This window comes from Manis javanica, chromosome 11 (genome assembly GCF_040802235.1).
Source record: "Manis javanica isolate MJ-LG chromosome 11, MJ_LKY, whole genome shotgun sequence".
Taxonomy (NCBI): domain Eukaryota; kingdom Metazoa; phylum Chordata; class Mammalia; order Pholidota; family Manidae; genus Manis; species Manis javanica.
The window spans coordinates 35,012,687-35,032,710 of record NC_133166.1 but is presented as its reverse complement, the minus strand read 5'-3'; the positions used below and the strand labels follow the sequence as shown (position 1 = coordinate 35,032,710).

The window sequence follows — 20,024 nt, the reverse complement described above, 5'->3', positions numbered from 1 at the left end:
GGAAGAAGAAATCAGGACGTCGTGGCCAGCTGCTGTGGCAGGACAGGTTCAGCTTTTGATTCCTGGGGCCAACGGTCCCTGTAAGTTTGTTGAAAGCATCAGTGCCAAATAAAACACAGCCTTTTAAAGCACTGAATTACGTGAGTGCAGAGCTGTTAAAATCAGTGTAGCAAAAATCCAGCTGGGTTTGGCCAGTGCCGCAAAGTACAAAATGATGATCACTTGTTCTGCCAAGATGAAGGGTTCTGCAGAAGTGGTGGCCTAAGCAGAGTTATTTGGATATATGTCCAGGTTGCCATTCTTTAAAACAAAGAATTTGCTATTAAGGAACAGACATCTGTTGTTTTTGCTTGCCCTGTGTCCAGAGGTGGATTTATTGTTAAGCTAACAAACTTCAGGCTTCAAAGCCCTTCACTTGCTTTAGTCCCTGTAAATGCTGGGAGATTAGGAGTTATGAAATATTCTAAGATGGGGAGAGGAGACCACCTTACAATCAAGAAGCATTTATTTATAAGCATGTCTGGTAGATACGCTTATATCTACCTAGGCAGATAGAAAGCACGGTAAAGGCTAGGAAAGCAAGAAAGGATATGACTTGTTAAACAGAATTTTGTTGTGGCAGAAGATAGTCTTTGAGAAACCTCAGAAGAAAAAAAACAAATCTCCAAGCTTCCAATAATTTGTTGGGATTTTCTCATTCTAACTAAAATTCACTTTCAGATCTATTTTAAAATTTGTAATTTTGTATAATTTTTATTAAAGAGAGGCCAAAAATTAAAAAGCTTCAAGCTCCACAAAATCTGAATCTGTCCCTTTTGCTGCATCTGCCTTTATTGCTTTTCTTCCAGTAACCACACTTTGCTGTTGTGGAAAGGCCCTTCTACTCATTCAGTGGTAGGCACATGATCCAGGACTAGCCAAACAGAGAGACAGTGATTGGTTCAGGAATAAGCATGTGCTTCAATTTGGGCCAATGAGAATCAGGACCAGATAGTTTGCTGGAACATTCTACCACAGTTATTCAGTTGTGGTTATGCAAGTCTGAGATGACCCACAGCCATTTGCTTTTACAAGAGAAGCCTGCTTAAGAATAAAATTAGCATAGAAGAAAGCAGAGCTGAGAGATAAAAAGAAGTCAAGTGTTGATAATGTCACTTTGTGCACCCTGAAACCAGTTGTAGTGAAGTTGGAATACAATACCCAGGACTTTTCAGATAGAAGTCAAGAAAACCCTCTTTTTTGCTTACGCTAGTTTGATTTGGGTTTCTGTCATCTGCAGCTGAAAGAGTCTTGACTAATACAGGTCCCATCATGCTAGAAAAAGATAACTATTATTTCAGTTCAGATGTGGTTCTTTGGTACATTTGTCTCTGTTTCCCCCCAGCTTTACTGAGATGGAATTAACATATTACACTGTGTAAGTTTAAGGTATACAATTTGATAATTTAATGCACATATATATTGTAAAATGATTACTACAATAAGGTTAGTGAATACATCCACCACCTCATATAATTACAATTTTTTTGGTATTTGCCTCTCAATGGTATTAATAAAAATAAAGGCTGATCACTCTTTTTAAGGATATTAATAAAAATAAAGGCTGATCACTCTTTTTAAGGACTTAAGTAACCCACTGTATCTTTAAAGCAACTCTATGAGGTTCATATTATTATCATTATATTCATTTTCCTAAAGAGGAAATTGAGGCACATAGAAGTTAAGTGACTTATCCAATTGGTATGCCCTCTGGTTAGACCTTGGATTGCTGTTACACTATGCTACTTGAATCAACTGATTCAGAGCTTACAAACATCATTTTAGGAAGAGCTCTCATATCAAGACCTTATTAGCTGTTGCCAGTGTATGGATCAGATGCCCTGAACAAATGCCAAAGGTGAGCAATATGATCTACTTTCTTCAGAATCAGCTAAGAGTAGCAGGTACCAAGAACAATAATAAACTCTGAGCCAATACATGTATACCAACCAATGGGGCCCACCATCAAATCTCTCTTCTCTCGTTTAAAAAGTTCCTAAAGGGTCTCTCACACATACTTACTTCCCTTTGTTTTCTTTCTCTCAACTCATCCCATAACTGTACAACTCCCGGGTATCAGTACTGATACTTTCTAGTTGTTGTTCATCTGTCACCCCCACCCCTTCTGATATGTCACTGATATTGATGGAAAACCCCAACATGATTGGATTTCATTAGTCTTTGCACTGAAAATGGGGGAGTGAACTGAGGACAACTCATCTGTCTTAAACCATCCTCATTATGCCCCCAAACTGGATAACTCAGTTTCCTACAATTCCTTCTTGTGCCTCTTCCAGACTTACTTCCAGGCCTACTTCTGTATTCTCTTCCTGTGGGTGACAGGTCTGCAAAGACTGAAAACCCATCATCACCAAGTATCTCAAATTTGAAGCCATCGTGACCCCAGTCCTTTCATTTTTTCAGCAAACATTTATTGAGCACCTTCCAGGCACCAAGGATTCAGGACTGAATATGACACAGTTCTTAACTAAAAGCACTCAAAGTATTGGAGGGAGGTTGGATAGGCCAGAGGTCAGCAGTTCCCATGAATACAGTGACAGAATCACAGGAGAGGCCAGTGCCAACTCATGAGAAGGAGTGAGGTTTGTTAAAGAAGGACTGCAGATGAAGTGGCAGGGAAACTGGTCTTGAGGTGTCAGTAGAGGTTATCAGGTAGAGAAGAAAGGAAAGCATCCCAGGCAGATAGAAAGCATGGTAAAGAATAGGAAAGCAATAAAGGACATGACTTGTTAAGTAGAATTTTGTTGTGGCAGAAGATTGTCTTTGAGAGAGAGTGGTGAGAAACAATTCTAAAAGAGTAGGTAGAGACCAGCTTGAGAAGTCCTTGGGTGCTGTTAAGGAATCTGGAATTCATCCAGTATTATTAGGTAGACATTGAAAATTCTCGAGCAGAGAGTGACATGATTACATCTGTATTTCAGATAGATCACACGGACAACAGTGTCACTCCCTTGTCGTAATGAAGTCCTTCCTTCCAGTCTGGCTCTTTGGATTTTAGGTCCTTCATACTGATGCATATTTTAGCCTCCATGATCACAGCTGTTGTCAGACTTCCCTCTTTCCTCAATGCATCATCAGCATACCCTGAGGATCCCCCTTACCCATTAGCCTGGGTTTTAGTATCCCCTCAGAGAAACAATGCTCAACCATGTGTGGTATGTGCATTGTGGGAGGGGTATACCATTTTTACTTGGAGAGCATTTTCAAAATACATACTCCTTGGTGACATATTCCTCTCTTGTCCTGAAATTCTGATAGGCCTAAGGCTTGGGAGGATAGGCAGAGTTCGGTGGGGAGACCAACATTTAGGAAAAAATTTGTTATTTTAGAGAATGGGGATCTGGTCATCAGAACTCTTATCAAGATATTGTCCCTTTCAATTCTGTGGTTATTAAAAACACTACAAAGTCTGCATTGATATTTTCATAACGATACCCCTGTAGTTGGTGAAATGGTGGACCCCCAAAAGATATGTCCATGTCCTAACACCCAGATCCTGTGAATGTTATCTTATTTGGAAAAAGGGTCTTTGCAGCTATAATTAAATAAAGAACACTGAAATGACATCATCTTGGATTATTCAGGTGAGCTGTAAATCCGGTGATGAATGTCCTTATAAAAAACAAAAGAGGGGAAAATAGGGACAAAGAAGAAAGGCCATGTGAAGACAGAGGAGATTGGAGTTATGCAGCTAGAAGGCAAAGAATGTCTGGAGCCACCAGAAGCTGAAAGAGGCAAGAAAATGGTCTCCCTGGAGCCTTTAGAAGGAACACGGCCTTGCCCACATCTAGATTTCAGACTTCTGGCCTCTTGAATGATGAGACAGTAGATTTGTTTATTGAAAACAGCAGATGTGTGGTGATTTGTTACAGCATACTAAGGAAATGTATAATAGTCACTTTTCAGAGAAAAGACGATTTCCAAGTGTTGTATGATGGTATAATGTACATGAATTTAGGTATGATAACCTAATCCCTCTGGGCCAATTTCTCACCTAAAACCATGGAAATAGTAATCCTACCTTCACAGAGTGTTTAGACTATTAAATGAGATTTTAAAAGAAAAAAACCTACCTGGTAGATACCTGGAAAAAAAGGCAAGTGCTGAAAGGTTAATCCATTTAAGAATAGGCCTTAAGACAAGTGATTACCGAAGGGAAGGGGTTGGAGAGGGTGGGTAGGGAGGCAGGGAGAAGGGGATTGAGGGGCATTATAATTAGCACTCACAATATAGGTCAGTCACTGGGAAGGCAGAATAGTATGGAGAGGACAAGTAGTGTTGCTATAGCATCTTACTATGCTGATGGACAGTGACTGCAATGGGGTGTGTGGGGGGGTACTTGATAATATGGGTGAATGCTGGAACCACAATGTTGCTCATGTGAAACCTTCATAAGATTGCATATCAACGGTACCTTAATTAGAAAAAAAGAGACTTGAATGCCAATAATGAATTACATCAAGAATTTTAAAAAATAGAAAAAAAGAATAGGCCCTAACACATATAGCATAGATACCTGGTGACACAAGACCTCTGAAGAGGGAGGTGGGATGGTTAAAATGGACAGTCTGAGCCTGTTTCAGAATCTCTTTTGCATGTAACCACTTATACCCCCCTGGTGTCAGCTTTAGTTCTCACAAGCTAACCACTGCCCTTTTCCCCAACCTTCTCTACTTCCTGTTTACATAGTTTGCTGCTTCCTGGCCAAGGGAACTGAACAATTTCCCCTGGACTTTTGCCAAGAATGCCTTCTTTGCTCACCTCTTCCTCTGCTTCTTCTTGCCCTAGAAGCCACCACATTAATAAGGAGCAAACTGCTGCCCTGAGCAACATCCAGCGAATCAGGCTACTGGATTGAATCAGACAGACATGAGAGAAAACATCAAGCAGTATGTAGGCATCAAGAAATCTTTCACCCTGCTCACTGTAGCCCCTCTAAGCTACTGACGCTGAAGCTTTTTGCAGTTAACTGTGCTGGTCATGATGGCTCCACTCGCAGGCCCAGCCCTGAGCTGTTTGTGGGAAGTGATCCTGACCAAGGCCCACAAGACAGCAGGGTTGAACTTGACCAGTTTGCCAGGTTGGGAGGTTGTTGGAATGTCCAATTCATAGTTTCAACATGAGGCCAATGTCAAATCATCTGAGAGGTTCTTTTAAAATATACAAACAAGCGTTTGGAACTGGAGGGTAGTAGGCCTGGGGAATTTTTTTACCCCCAAAATAATGATTTTTCCCCACAATTCCAGGTTTATGATCCTTAACACAGAAGATAAGAACGTGAACTCTGAAGCCTGACTGGATTCAAACTCCGGCTTTACTATCTATGATCTGTGTGACATTGCACATGTTACTGAGCCTCTCTGTGCCTCAATTTCCTCATTTGTAAAACGGTGATAATAATACCTACTTTTATCACATGTTAACATGTGAAATGTGCTTAGACTACATAAGTGTTTGTAATTATTACTGCTACTTTTATTGTGTTTTTATTGACCTACTGGAGGAAGAGGAAGTTGCTGAGAGGATGGGATGCCTGAATTACAGTGATTTGAAAATTACATAGGTAGAGGTGATGGCAGAGTTGATGATATGGCAGTCCAGATGGCATGGAAACACTCTGGAAGGTGGAGGAAGGATGGGGTAAAGCTACATTTGCTAAACATCACAGTAACATCCCCACGTGACAAATATACAGCCAGGTCTAGGAATTACTGAATGATCCAAGGAAGTCGGACAAAGAGTATCCACATGGGTTAAGTATAGGAAAAGCTATCATATAAGTTCTGAATTGGAAGGGTTTCAACTTTTTATTTTATTCTGAGTGACATGATTGTGTTGATAGTTTTTTGGCTTGATTGATATAAGAAAGTTGAAAACTAAAAGAATATAACAGTAGAGAAAATTGCACTATGTTAAAGGTTGGTACTAGTGTTCCTAGTAGGAGAGAATTAACTGTTGAGTAGAAATATTTTAATAACTGCTTGAATCCTAAAGTGTGAATGCAGTGAAATAAGCCAGGTAGAGAAAGACAAATACCAAATGACTGCGCTCATTTGTAGAATATAATAACAGAGTAAAACTGAAGGAACAAAACAGCAGCAGACTCACAGACTCCAAGAAGGGACTAGCAGTCACCAAAGGGGAGGGGTGGGGAGGGTGGGTGGGGAAGGAGGGCAAAGGGGATTGAGGGCCACTATAGTTCACAATCACAACAAAGATAGGTCACTGGGACAGTGATACAGCACGAGAAGACAAGTAATGAGTCTATAACATCTTACTATGCTGACAGACTGACCGCAATAAAGGGCATGAGGGCTTGATAATACAGGTGAATGTTGAAACCACTGTGTTGTTTATGTGAACCCATCATAAGATTGTACACCAATGATACTTAAATAATAATATTTAAAAAAGTGGAAGTCCTCTCTTCAGAAAAGGGAAGAATTTGAAATTTGGAGGGCCCTCTGGGATGGATAAAGTTAGGGGGAGAGCAGTTATGCACGATGGCAGTGGACTGAGCACTCTACAGTGTAATAGCACCTCCCCTGAAAGAGCCTCAAGTCCTCCAAAGCACAAATGTTCATTGAGCATGCTGCTTAACCTGTCTGTGCCTCAATTTCCCCATCTGCAGAAGAGTGGTAGTAATTCCTACCACTTTGTAAAACCTACAGACTTTTGGTTGGAGCAACTCATAAAAGAGCTGAATTTTCCAGCACTTGGGAAGACTTGGGTTGGCCAGGCACAAATTAGAGCTAGCACAATTGACTGCAGAGGTCTGGAGGCAGAGAGGGCCAAGAGAACCTAAACCTCTGAAAATTACCCAAAAGCTGGGGAAAGCTCTCTGCCCCACATGGTGGAATCAGGGAGTTGAGGCAATCTCATCTAGCTGTCTGGTCAGGGAGGCCTCAGCAATCATGTGGGTTACAGTAGGAAAAAAGCAAAACATAAAATGGCCTATGGGTCCTGCTACCAGAACTCCCTGCCTCTTAGGCTAGCTGCATGAGGCACTGCCCACTCCTGGGCCTCTCTGCTTGCCTATCCAGGCTCTGGGGCTGGCTGCCTGATGTCTTGTCCTCTCATCCCCAGAGTAGACTGGTCAGTGCTGGACTCAGCTCTTATCCCCTCCAAGGGACATGGCAAGGAAGTGTGTAGGTTAAGTGCTCTGGGTTCGAGAGTCTATAGAGTCAAGGAAGGGAGACAGCAGTGTGGACCTGAGTAGTTAGGTATCTAATTTGCGCTTGAGGGAGGCCAGCTTAGGCCAGTTAGGGCCAGAGACAAATGTGGGACAGCTGGGGGGAGCAGGGGTACATAGTTCCCCAGAGCAGTGGGGATATAATTGAGACTGAGGGAAAGAGCAAATGTATTCAGGAATTTACACAAGCAGTTGAACCTCAGAAGCCAAATCTGTATTAAGTTCAAAGAACAGGAATGGTCAAAAATGGAAGAAGTCCAAAGTCAAAAACAGATAAATACAGGAACAGAGCAGAAGACAGGGTCAAAGCAAGTATGAGCAATAGATACCAGATTTCTAGTCACAGTAATGGGAAGTAGAGGTTGGGGGGAAAAAAAATGTATGACCAGCACATTGAAACATACTGCTTTGTGTGTATGGTAAAATTTTAAAAAATACCATTTTAACTATTTTTATGTATAGAGTTAAGTGGTCTTCACATTGTAGTGCAACATCACCACCATCCATCTGCAGAACTTTCCAACATCCCAAACTGAAACTCTGTAGCCATTAAACAACACTCCCCATCTTCCTCTCTCTCCATCCCCTGGTAACCACTGCTCTACCTGCTGTTTCTAATGATTTTGACTATTCTGGGTACCTCATGTAAGTGGAATCATACAGTATCTGTCCTTTAGGTCTGGTTTATGAAACATACCCTTTTAATATCCCCTCAGAGTTCCTAAGAAACATGTCAGATGTGCCCCAGCTCACGCCTCTACTAGGTCTTCAAATAAACCAACCACCTGCTCCTTATCCACCACTGGCTATCATTCTCCCTTTAACGGAGATGTGTGCAGTCAAGAGAAAAAAGGTCTGCTTTCTCCCTTTCCAATATTTCCACTGGTGCTACTAACTGCCTTCTCTGTTTCACAACCTTGATCACCACTACAAATGTGAGCTCTGTTTAATCACACCACAGCCCTCTCTCACCCCTGTAAATAGCCCCTGTAAATAGCCCCTGTAAAGAGTGAAAGTTTTTTTATCCAATCTTAGGTAGTTTTGCATCTAAAGAAGTACATTTGGAATCAAACAGATGACCATGAAGTTCCTCTAATTAACTAAGGTTTGAGCTAGGACTCACTGCCTCCCTCAGCCCCCTTCACCTACCTAATTTGTGCCCATAGTACAATGGGTATGTCCTTCTACTGCCCACCACCTCACTTTCACTTCAAGACAGTCCTTTGCTTTTCCAGCACCAGACCTCTGCCCTCCTCCTAGGATTAGAACCTCCTTCATCATCCCCTCTCTGTTCAAGGGTACCAGCCACCTCTCTAGGGTTCCAATCATTAGTTCCCATGCTCCTTTTTACCATTTCTCCTGGATGCAAATCTTGTCCCTGGTGGCTGCTGTGACATCCCAGAATTCTCAAGGTGATATGCAAATGCAACTCACCATAACCCTGTAGCTTATGAATTTTATTTTTGAAAGACATAATGAAGAGGCAGATTAAAGACTATAGTCTCATGGCCAGACACTGTCAGGGGGCTTTGCTAAAAGATGTCAACCACAGAAGGTCAAAAACTACCACCCCTGTGGTCTGAAAGTAAACACCAAGAAGGAGGAAAGCACATGGGCTTTGGCAAAAAATCAGGATTCAGATCCTGATTCCTTCATGTACTAAGTGGGTGACATTGGCAACTGATTTAATCTAGCCAGGCCACAGTTTTCCCATTTTTCAAAATTAGAATAATATAATACAAATAGTACCTAGTATACAGTATGTCAGTTTGGACTAGTATTGGTTGTGAGAAACAGAAATACAGCATAAGTGGTTTAAACAATATTTTATTTTTCTCTAATGAGGTAGAAAATCCAGAGTTGCTCCACAATCCTCGGGGACCCAGGCTCATCTCACTGCTCTTCATTCTCCCAGTGTGGCCCTTGCTCTCATGGTCCAAGATGGTGTCTAGAGTGGCAATCATTATATCTGTGTTCCAGAAAGCAAGGTGGAAGAAGGGATAAGGAAGGATTGAAGGGAATGTACTATCTGTCTTTTGAGGAAAATTGCCAGAAGCAGCCTTATAACACTTCTGTTTATCTTATGGACAAGAATTTAGTTCCATGGTCATACCTAGCTGCAAGGGAGGCTGGGAAATTCCAGGTAGCTCTGTGTACAGCTAAAAATTGGGAATCTCATTACTATGAAAGCAGAGGAAGGTAGATTTGGGGGGACATTTTCAGGCTCTCTTACTAACGTGCTCCATCAATAAATGTTGACTCTTTTAAATATTTTTCCTTGAGGGGTTACTAAGGAGTAACTCAGGAAAGTGGGGCTAAGACCATCTCCTAAATGAAGAGAAGATGTAGCTTTCATTCTATCTTTTGTCCTCATTAATACAGTGACTTACCAAGATAATGTAGCCTAGGAAGTGCTGACTAAAATTTTCAAAGTTGTTATCTCCTTTACAGTGATTTAATAAGTGATACTTTAATGGGACTATGCTTGTTGTGAGAGTATCATATTGAGTCACTATGAGCCAATCAGTGGCTAAGCAAGACAGACTCTCAGAAGAGGACAACCCTGAAAGGGATGATTTTCAAAAGATCTGTATACCTCCTCATACACCATTTACCATCACTGTGAGGTTTTCCTTTTCTATAGAAACTTCCACTGTCTAGGGCCTAATCAGAATGATCTCAAACATGAATCTGACTTCCCCTCTGCCTCCAGTTTATTTGCTGTCTGCAGTGCAGACAAGTGCTTGGAGAATCTTGTTTCTTCTCTATCTTAATGTGTCCTGCATCACTCACTAAATGAGATGATCTCTCATTCAAGAGAGCAGAATCCCCCCCCAAACCCCTGATCACATTCAGTAAATAACCAAGGCATTGGAAGAATTAATCAATTAACTGGGGATAACTAGGACACGCTTCCAGAATCACATGGATGTGGTGGTCAGACTCTAGTCTAATGGCCTTCAAAAGGCTATTTTAGCAGAACCACATACCATCTTTTTTTCCATTGAAATATTACATTGCATCCCAATATACAAAACTGATAATAGCAGAGTTGCTCTGGTTGAAGGTGAGGAGAGCCCATAGCCCATCCCACTCAGCTTGCTTCTTATGAGGCACGTTCACCCTTACATGAGGAGTCCCTGGATACCTCCATGGAACTGTACAGTTTGCTACACTAATCTCAGTTTGAATATCCCTATTCTGGTATTCTGGCTCATCCTCTTACTTTAAGAGCTGGTTAGATGAAAGGGAAAGAGAAAAGTTGTGGTCAGATAATCAGGGGGTCAAATATTGAGATCTTACTAGAAACTATTTGACTCTTGGGCCTCAGCTTTCCCATTTGTAAAATGGAGATGATGAAAGCTGCTTTACTGCATTGTAATAAAAATTAAAGTGAGTTTATGAATATGATGTTCCTGGCACAGAGCAGATTCTCAATAAATACTGGCTCCCTTCCTTCTTTTCCTTCCCCTTCAGGTAAAATGACCTCTAGCACATCTGTAACAAACAGTTAACATTTTTTCCCACCACACTGACCACTGTGTATGTAGATGACTGTATCTTTATGTGTGTGACTAGAAAGGTATGAGAGAACCTGTTTACATGTATCTAGAAAGGTACAGGTCACCTCTGGGTAGTTTTAGGAACTGGCAACTAATGATTGTTGTAGTTTGTGTAAACTGTCCTCAGGCATTAATCGAGTTAATGAAAGTATTATCAGATAAGGCTGTGACACAGATGGACAGACAGGCTTCTTACGTTTCAAAATATTCATCATAGAAAAATTGGATCTATGTGCCTGCTTGTCACAATAAAGAATCTGAATATTGGTGAAGAAATAAAGGATAGTTTCTCCCACTTACCTGTCTGGGCAGAGCAGCCATAGAGTACCTTTATGCTCAGTGTAATAATGCATTTAGGTCACTTATTTAGAGGTTAGGTGAGGGGGAGGGAGCAAGTCAGGCCAGAGACCAGCTCCTCCGGCATGGACTCATGGATACCATCACAAAGAAGATGGCTCAGGCCCAGTATCTGAGGGAGTTCACTAGTTCTGTCCTAATTCTGGAATCAGAAAGCTGGGCATAATGGATAATGGTTGTTGAAGGCAGAACAATGGCCCCGAAAGACATCTACATCCTATCTCTGGAACCTATGAATATGTTATATTACCTGGCACGAAGCAATTATGGAATTACGGCAAAGGCTGCAATGGAATTAAGGTTGCTAATCAGTTGCCCTTAAAATAAGGCGATTATCCTGGATTCAGGTGGGCCCAGTGTAATCATGGGGTCCTTAAATGTGGAAAAGGGAAGCAGAAGAGACAGAAGGAAATATGATGAGGGAAGTAGAAGCTGGAGTGACTTGATATGAGGATTCAACCTGCCACTGCTGGTTTGAAGATGGGAGAGGGCCATGAACCAAGAAATGCAGCTGGCCTCTGAAAACTGGAAAAGGTAAGGAAACAGATTGTCCCCTCCAGGCCTCTGGAAAGGAACACAGCCCTGCTGACACCCTGATTTTAGTCCATTTTGGTTTTCTAACATCCAAAACAGTAAGACCATAAGTTTGTGTTGTTTAAGCCACCACGGTCATGATAATTTGTTACAGCAGCCTGAGAAAACTAAAGCAATGGGGGATGGACAACACTGGTCATTATGCAGGACAGGAGGGGCGGTGGAACATCAGTGAGTCCATCTGTGGAGAATAAATATCACAGAAGCTGGGGAGGTACAGCCAAGTGTGTCAAGGCTTACAATAGCTTAATAGCCATCTCTCTGCCTATTGGTTCATTTCTTGGTGAAGTTGGAGTGTCCACTCCTTCCCTTCCAGGACTAAAGAGGTAGAGCAGCAGACAATGTGGGCAAACTCCCAAAGTACACCTTCTGTGCTTTTCCTAGTTAGTCACCCTATGATCTTGGGGACAAATGGTCTCCAGAGTCACATGGCCCTGAGAGTGCCTGTCTTCTTCTTAGAGACTTTTAGAAACTCAGTTTATTTTGCTTTTGTCCTCAGAGCTAAGAAGAAAAGAAAATACCTCACCATGTGCAAGTATATATCACAAGATGATAGATAGTATTGTTAATGATAACAATAGATACCATCTGAATTTTCTAAGCCTACTTCATAAGCACTTTATAGACCTAATTTCTTTTCATTGTCATGATCCCATAAGGTACATAGTTTATTATCTGCATCTTACAGATAAAAGAACTAAAACCCAGAGCAATTAAGGAGCCTGCCCCAAATCACAGAGCTAGCAAGTGGTAACCCAGTTCAAACTTACTCCAAAGCCCGTTCCCCTGAGGCACTTTATCACTGCTTCCTACTGCCTTCAGCATGCTGCTTTTCCAGAACTAGCTGCAGATTGAGAAGCTCCAGCTTCCTGTAGTTCTTCTAACACCAGGGCCGAGATTTTGACTGAAAGTCACTTACAGTAATAAAATAGTAAACATGGTTCAGAAACCTAACAACATTCTTTCAGTCCCGATTCCTATACTATACTGGCATGCTAAAGGATATTGCCTTTGTAGGCTCCCAATCAAATATATCTGTCTCTTCCCAGTCTAACTGCCCATCCACTCTTCCATGTTTCCCCTCAAACCCCATTTGTCATGGCTGATGGAGAGAAGGGGAAAGAGATAGAGTAGAGGAAGAAGGGGATTGGGCTGGGCAGAGCAAGGAGCCAGGGTCCTGGGCCTTATGTGACAATGGGTGCACTGGTGCCCAGCAGGTCTAGAAACTAAAGGCTGAAGTCCTTTAGTTCAGAGTCAAGACTAGCTCCCAGCTCAGGCAGCATACCCCATGGTCTTCCCTACAGGCCTCTACTCCAATCCTGTTTGGGATTCCAGATCTAACTTACCAGAGGTAAAGAGGTAAGCCAGAGGAGAGAATATGAAGAGAAAGGAAGAAAAGAGACAGAGATTTAATAGAACACTGCTAGTTCAGTTTCATCTACTATTTCTTGATGGTTTCCTCTGAAAAGCTCTACCCCCTGCCATACTGGCCTTGTGTCCTTAAAGATTCCATTCTGTCACTGGCCTACATCAGAGCTCCTCCGTGGAGAAGACAGGTGTTAATCTAGATGCCCAGGCATTCATTCAGCTAACATCATCACCATCAACTCTGTGACAGACAATGTTCTAGCCACAGGTGATTCAGAGATGAAACAAAAGAGATGTTGCATTAAAATGAATCTTTCAGGAGCAAAGTCTTATGTAGAAGAATCCAGAAAGCTTATCTCAGGCAGAGTCAGACAGATACTTAGAGCTACTCTAAGGGTCCAGACTTTGAAACAGACTGATCCATTTGGTTAAATTCTAAAGTTCCCTAAGCCTGGCAACTTGGATCCTCCAAGTGTATGCTTGAGCGTATGAGAATAAAGGCCATGATGCAAGGAAGATAAAGGTTTCATCTTAGATTCGAACTCTATTGACTGGTAGTGGTTTCTTAAGAGTCTTGTGTTGACAAGGATTGTGAAACCCTATCAGGACTCAAGCACGAAAAGGGGCTGTGATAAATCAGCAATGTCTGCCACATATGTTTGAGGGATGAGTGACAGCAAATGTGCTACATGTTAATATCATAGCCCTAGTGTAGATTAGCTTACATTTTTTCAAGTTGTTTCACACCTGTTCACTTCCCAACTAAGCAACAAGTTCTAGGGAAGGCAGAATTAAGAGTAAAAGGAGACTGGAAGTTGAGCAGAGGAGCTTCTTTTTCTTCTGGAATGTGGCAAGATGGGATGGAATGAGCCTAAGGCATCCAGAACCAGAGGCATGGCTTTGGAGCTGGGCACCCCACTCTTCCAGAGATTCTCTGATCCTGAAATGTTAGAGTTGGGTTCTTGTTTTTCAGGGTTTATTAAATTAAATTATGTTCTCTAAAGTCTCTGCAACCACTGAATTAGCGAATACTAAATTATCATCCCTAGTGGAAATACAGGGTTAGGTTCCTGCAAACCTCTGATCATAACATTTTCATCAATCAGTTAATACTTAACTTTGTTTTACGTGTATTTTTGGGTAAAGATACCTAATTTGCTATATATTATTGATCCACTAACATTGATCTCACAGCACTGTAACTCCTGCCTTTTTTAATGCACATACATTCTCTATAAGGTGCATCACAGCCTTTGTGTGCTTGAGAACACTGGACAGCACTTCAACACTGTGATGAGCGCCATTTTAGACAGTGAAATCACCAACACACAAAATGAAAAATGTGGCACTAAATAGATGCGAAGGGGACACTTGTTTACAGTGTAAGAGCTGAGACAAGAAGGCAGAGTGTTGCCTTGTGTACCTCAATTGGGAACATGCATGTCGACCAACTCAACTCTTTCACCACTCTGTGTGTGTCTGTGGATGACAAGGAATATTGATTTGGTGTTACAGTTTTAGTGAGTAGGCAAATTTGTGAATACAGAACCCACAAATAAAAAAGGATGGATTGTACTTACCCTCTATGAGCTTCAGTAATGGTACCTTCCTGACCCTATAGATTAAATGAGAGAAGGTATATAAAATGCCTCAGATGATTCCAGTTAATTCTCTTTTATATACCAAATATTTGCATTTTCACCTTTTGTACCTTGATTGCCATGATCAATCCTGGGAGGTAAGTTAATACCAAGAAATTTTCAACCAAATGTACCATCTTTATCCCTGGAGCATAAATTAAAAACTACTCACACTAGCTCAACTAAAAAGAAGATATTTTGAACCAATACAAAAGGCACTATTGGGGGGCACTGAAGTGCAGGGATCAGCACAGCCAGGACACTCTACGAAGGAATGAAAACAGCAAGATTAGCTGTGGTCCCATCTCTCATGTGGTGGCATCGCATCATCTGCTTCTCTCTGAGCATCTGCTACACTTTTTTGCTACTCTCAGCAGAAAGGTTTCCTCTGCTTTCTATGGCTTCCTTGCACCCTTACAATTTTGGCTCATAGGTGGCTCTGGCTCCCACAGAGCTGATTCCTGCCTGACTCGTGGCTGGTGCATACCTGTGGTCTTTGCCTGTCCAGCACCATTCTCTCCTGGTAATGGAGGAGCTAGGCTCTACCTCTGGCTCCAAAGCTGGCGTGTGACCCAGGCCTCACCACTGGCCCTCTCTCCTGAGAATCTGATGATTTCTTAGTTATCTCCCATCACTTCTGTCATTACTGTCTACATCTTTTTGCTGCCTTGTGGCTGTTGTTTGCTCAGAGCTCTTGTTTACTCATGGTTTCTGCTTACTCATGAAGTCTGAATACTGCCTTCTCTCTGTTTCTTTCAGCTTCTGTTCTCACTGAGTTTTTTTTTTTTGTTCCTTGTCTCTCCAGTTCTGATTCCTGAAAGAAAAATCATTGGCTTATTTAACTATTTGGCCATTAATTATTTGTACTTAATTTTCTTGCCAGGATGCCCTATAGTTTAATGTCCAGCCTATTGATCAGCTGCTCCTAGGTAAGTGCCTGCCATTGTCCAATCAGCTAAGGGCAGAGTTGCAGGGGTAGGAGAGGTACATCTGGTATTGAATGTGGTCACCTATATTTAAGGACTTTTATCAAGCTGGTTATCCAGATGCCTACCTTTTTCTAACACCCCAAGTCCAATCTATGAAGAAATCCTATTTACTCTTCTCTCAAAATATATTTAGAATGTAATCACCATTCCTACTGCTACCACTCTACTTCAAGCCACACTGCCTCTCACTTTCAGTATTGCAGTAGCTTCTAAGAAGTCATGTGCTTCTTTACCTAGTTTATTCCTAACATAGGAGCCACAGTGATTCTTTTAACACCTAAATCAGGTCATGCCATTCCTTTGCTTCACAGACTACAATGGCTCCCCATTTCACTCAGAGCAAAAGCCAAAGACCTAGCCCCCATTATATTCTCATCATTGCCACTTTTCCCCTTGCTCACTCTACTCCAGTCACACCAGCCTCCTTGCTTTTCCTCAGAGAGCAAAGGCTCCCACCACAGGGCCTTTGCTCAAGCTGCCCCATCTGTCTGAAGCACTCTTCTAACAGATACTGGCTTGACTAACTTCTTTAGATCTTCACTCAAATCTCACCTTCTCTACAAGGTCTGCCCGGCCAATGTATTAAGTACTATAACTATAGTATTTAATACAGTACATAGTTAAGTACTATAGAATTAGATACTATAGCTCCCCCATATGTCCATTACTGCGTACCCTTGCAGTATTTTTTGTCCTTGCACTTAATACTTTCTAACAAACTGTATAAATTACTTATCATTTTTTCCCTGTTTCTTCCTGGTGAATGTAAGTTCTATAAAGATAGAGGTTTTTATTTATTCTGTTCCCTGATATATACTAAGGATTTATGACAGTGCCTGGTCCAAGCATTCCATCAATATTTGCTGAAATGAACTGAGTTCCTCAGCAGGAAGCTATAAACATAAACACTAAGGCTCTCCTGTGCAATACAAAATATCTCTTTCAGGGAAATTTAAGTGCACATATTAGAGAAGAGGAAAACTCTGAGATTCCATTTAAGCTTCCATTCAAGAAGCTAGGAAAAGAGCAGAATAAGCCCAAAGCAAAAGGAAGGAAATAACAAAGAGTAGACATCAACAAATTTGAAAGGATACTATGAACAACCCTACTCATATAAATTCAACAACTTAGATGACATGGACCAATTCTTTGAAAAACACAAACACAACTCACCTAATATGATAGATCATTTGAATAACACCATGACTATCAAAGAAATTCACCACATACCTACCAGAAGGGCTAAAATAAAAAATAACATAAAATGCTGGTGAGGATGCAGAGAAACTGGATCATTCACATGTTGTGGGTGGGACTGTAAAATGGTACAGCGATTCAGGAAAAGTTTGGTAGTTTCTTGAAAAACCAAACATTTTACCACCATACAACCCAGCAATTACACTCCTGGGCATTCATCCCAAAGAAATGAAGACTTATGTGCACATAAAAATCTATACATGAATGTTTCTAGCAGCTTTATTTTTAGCTTTTGCTGGAAACAACCCAGATGTACTTCAATGGGTGAATGGTTAAACAAATTTAGTCAATCCATTCCATGAAATACACAACAGTAAAAGAAAAAAGCCCACATTATTGATACATGCAAAATCTGGATCAATTTCCAGAGAATTAAGCTAAGTGAAAAAAAAAGACAAAAAGAGTACAGTTGTATGATTTCAATGATAGAATATTCTTGAAATGACAAAATTAGAGAAACAGAGAACAAATTGATGGCTGTCAGGGCTAACAGACCAGGCAGGGATGAGATTGGGAGGGCACAGTGGGGATCCTTGTGGTGATGGAAATGTTCTGTATTGGTATTGGTATCTTGGTTGTGATACTGTACTCTAGTTTTGCAAGGTGTTACCAATGGGGAAAACTGGGAGTATAGTCAGGGTTCTCCAGAGAAACTGAACAATAGGGTAAGAGAGAGAGAGAGAGAGAGAGAGAGAGAGAGAGAGAGAGAGAGAGAGAGATTTATTATAGGAGTTGGTTCACACAGTTATGAACATTGAAAGTCCCAAGATCTGCTGTCTGTAAGCTAGAGAACCAGGACACCCATGGTGTAATTCAGTCCAAGTCTAAGGCCTGAGAAACAGGGAAGCTGATAGTCTTAAGTCCAGGTCCAAAGGCCTGAGAATCAGAGAACTAATGGTGGAAATCTCAGTCGTAGATCCAAGGCTTAAGAACCAAGAACACTGATGTCTAAGGGTGGGAGAAGATGGATGTCCCAGCTCAATCAAAGAAAGTATATTCACCCTTCCTCCACCTTTTTGTTCTATTCAGGACCTCAAGTGATTGCACAATGCCCACCCACATTGGTGAGGGTGATCTTCTTTACTCAGTGTACTCATTCAAATGCTAATCTTTCAGAAACACCTCATGGACACATTGAGAAATCATTTTTCACCATCTGTCTGGGCATCCCTTATCCTAGTTATGTCCACACATAAAATTAACCATTACACTGTGTAATGGGTGCAAGGGATCTTTCTGTAGTATTTCTTACAACTACATGTGAATTTATAATTATCTGAAAATAAATTATTTAATTTAAAAATATCTCTCAACGTTAAGATACCACAGTTATAGCCCTTCTGCAGGGAGAAGAGAAATACTTTATTAAGTTTAATCACTGATTATAAAACTGCATCTCAATCAGAAATGTTAAAATGGGAAAAAGTATATCTTAGAAACTAGGAAATATATTAGTGTGCATGTTTATTTGTAGTTATACACATCAGAACTAGGAAACCATTTGGAAGAAAAGACACCAAAATAAAAGTACTAATGGGGGGATTATACAAATTTTTTTTAGCTTATTAACATTTTTTTCATTTTTCTATAGTGAATACATATTACTTGTATAATTTTTAAAGCACACTATATTTTAAAGACTTTAGACCAACCCTTAATCCATTACTTGAAAGCCTGCAACCAATCTCCAAATAATTAGTCATTTCAATCTATTGTATCATAGAAATCAGTCTCTCCTAGAGCAGTCCAGGAAGCTCTAATTATTAGAAATGAGAGCTGTTGAAAGCAAAGGTCTGTATTGCCTATGCCTTCTGAGAGTTTAAGGACATGGGTTTGGGCCCAGGCACAGGTCAATTAAACTGGCTTATTCATAGAGGAAAATTGTAAAGGTACACCACTCGCATGGCTCACAAGGGCCAGGCACTATTCAAACACCATCCACAAGAGACACAAATATGCAAAAGCAAACAGGCAACACAAATCCATCTCTGCTAAGCACCCCTTCTAACTCGGAACAATTTCTCATTTCCACAAGTGGTCAGCAGGAAACATAACCAATTTAAAAATAGTTGTTATAATCAATAGCCAGAAACAAAAGTATAGAAGCAACCCATTCACAAAGAAGACCCCAAATCCCCATTAAAAATTTTAATGCCAACCTAACAATAACTATAAAGAAAACTCCAAAACCTTAATGGCAGAGTAAGAGGAAATCAGACAGTTATTCCTGCTCATAACTGGGAATACTAAACAAATGAGATGGTAACATTTCCCACTCACAGATTTATGCAATGCTAATTATTGGGGCACTAAGAGTTTTATAAATATAAAATGCAAGATAATTGTAAATTGTACATGAAAAGAAACATAAAAAAATGTTACTGTTCTGGGAGGAAAAAAGATATGTTGCAGAACTTCCCTTTCCTGGACTGAAAAACACTACAGTGTCATACAGCAGCAATGATCAATGAACTCGAGCAGTTCAACTTCCAGTTGAAGGGGCTGTTCTGAGTCAACATGCTGAAGGAGAATGTGGGGAAAGAGGCCCAGGCTAAAAGACCACTCAAAGCCAATGGGTGTCTTTGGGAGGGCTTTTTTGTTTGCAAAGATACAGAGACATCCTTCAAGGTAGCTCAAGTGAAAGAGAATTTATTTTAAGGCTGCAACAGGCAATTTCACCTCAACTGAGGATAGAAACAAACAACAATTGGACTTCTCTGCACTGAAACTGTGAACCAAGGCAACTCTCCGTATCTCAAGAACCCTTCCTAGTTCCTCCGACCCCTTCAGGTCTGAGCACTAGTTGGATAATACATTATCCTCCCTCCCTCCCATTCCCTGATGAGGGAGCAGCTCTGGAGGATGTTCACAACACCTCTTACTTTAGTTCTCCCAGTCTTCAAGGTAGTAGCTACTTCCTGAAATATAAATCTCTGAATTTTCTAGCTTCCCCGTTTTTGCTTTTCCAGCTTTCCAGCAGCTGTGTAACAAATTCCCTGAGTTA

At 41.0% G+C, this 20,024-nt stretch overlaps 1 long non-coding RNA gene across 2 annotated transcripts in view; it reads right to left on the bottom strand.

The window, feature by feature from the left end:
- The window catches only part of LOC118974012 (uncharacterized), a 111,826-nt gene that overhangs the window by 33,023 nt on the left and 58,779 nt on the right, over nt 1-20,024 (bottom strand). The window contains exons 3-4 of one of the 2 annotated variants that reach the window (XR_012122618.1): nt 14,715-14,749; nt 14,558-14,613 (exon numbers count right to left, since the gene is read on the bottom strand). This is a non-coding gene — a long non-coding RNA (uncharacterized lncRNA). The remainder of the gene's footprint in view (nt 1-14,557; nt 14,614-14,714; nt 14,750-20,024) is intronic. The other variant, XR_005063605.2, reaches the window with a different exon arrangement.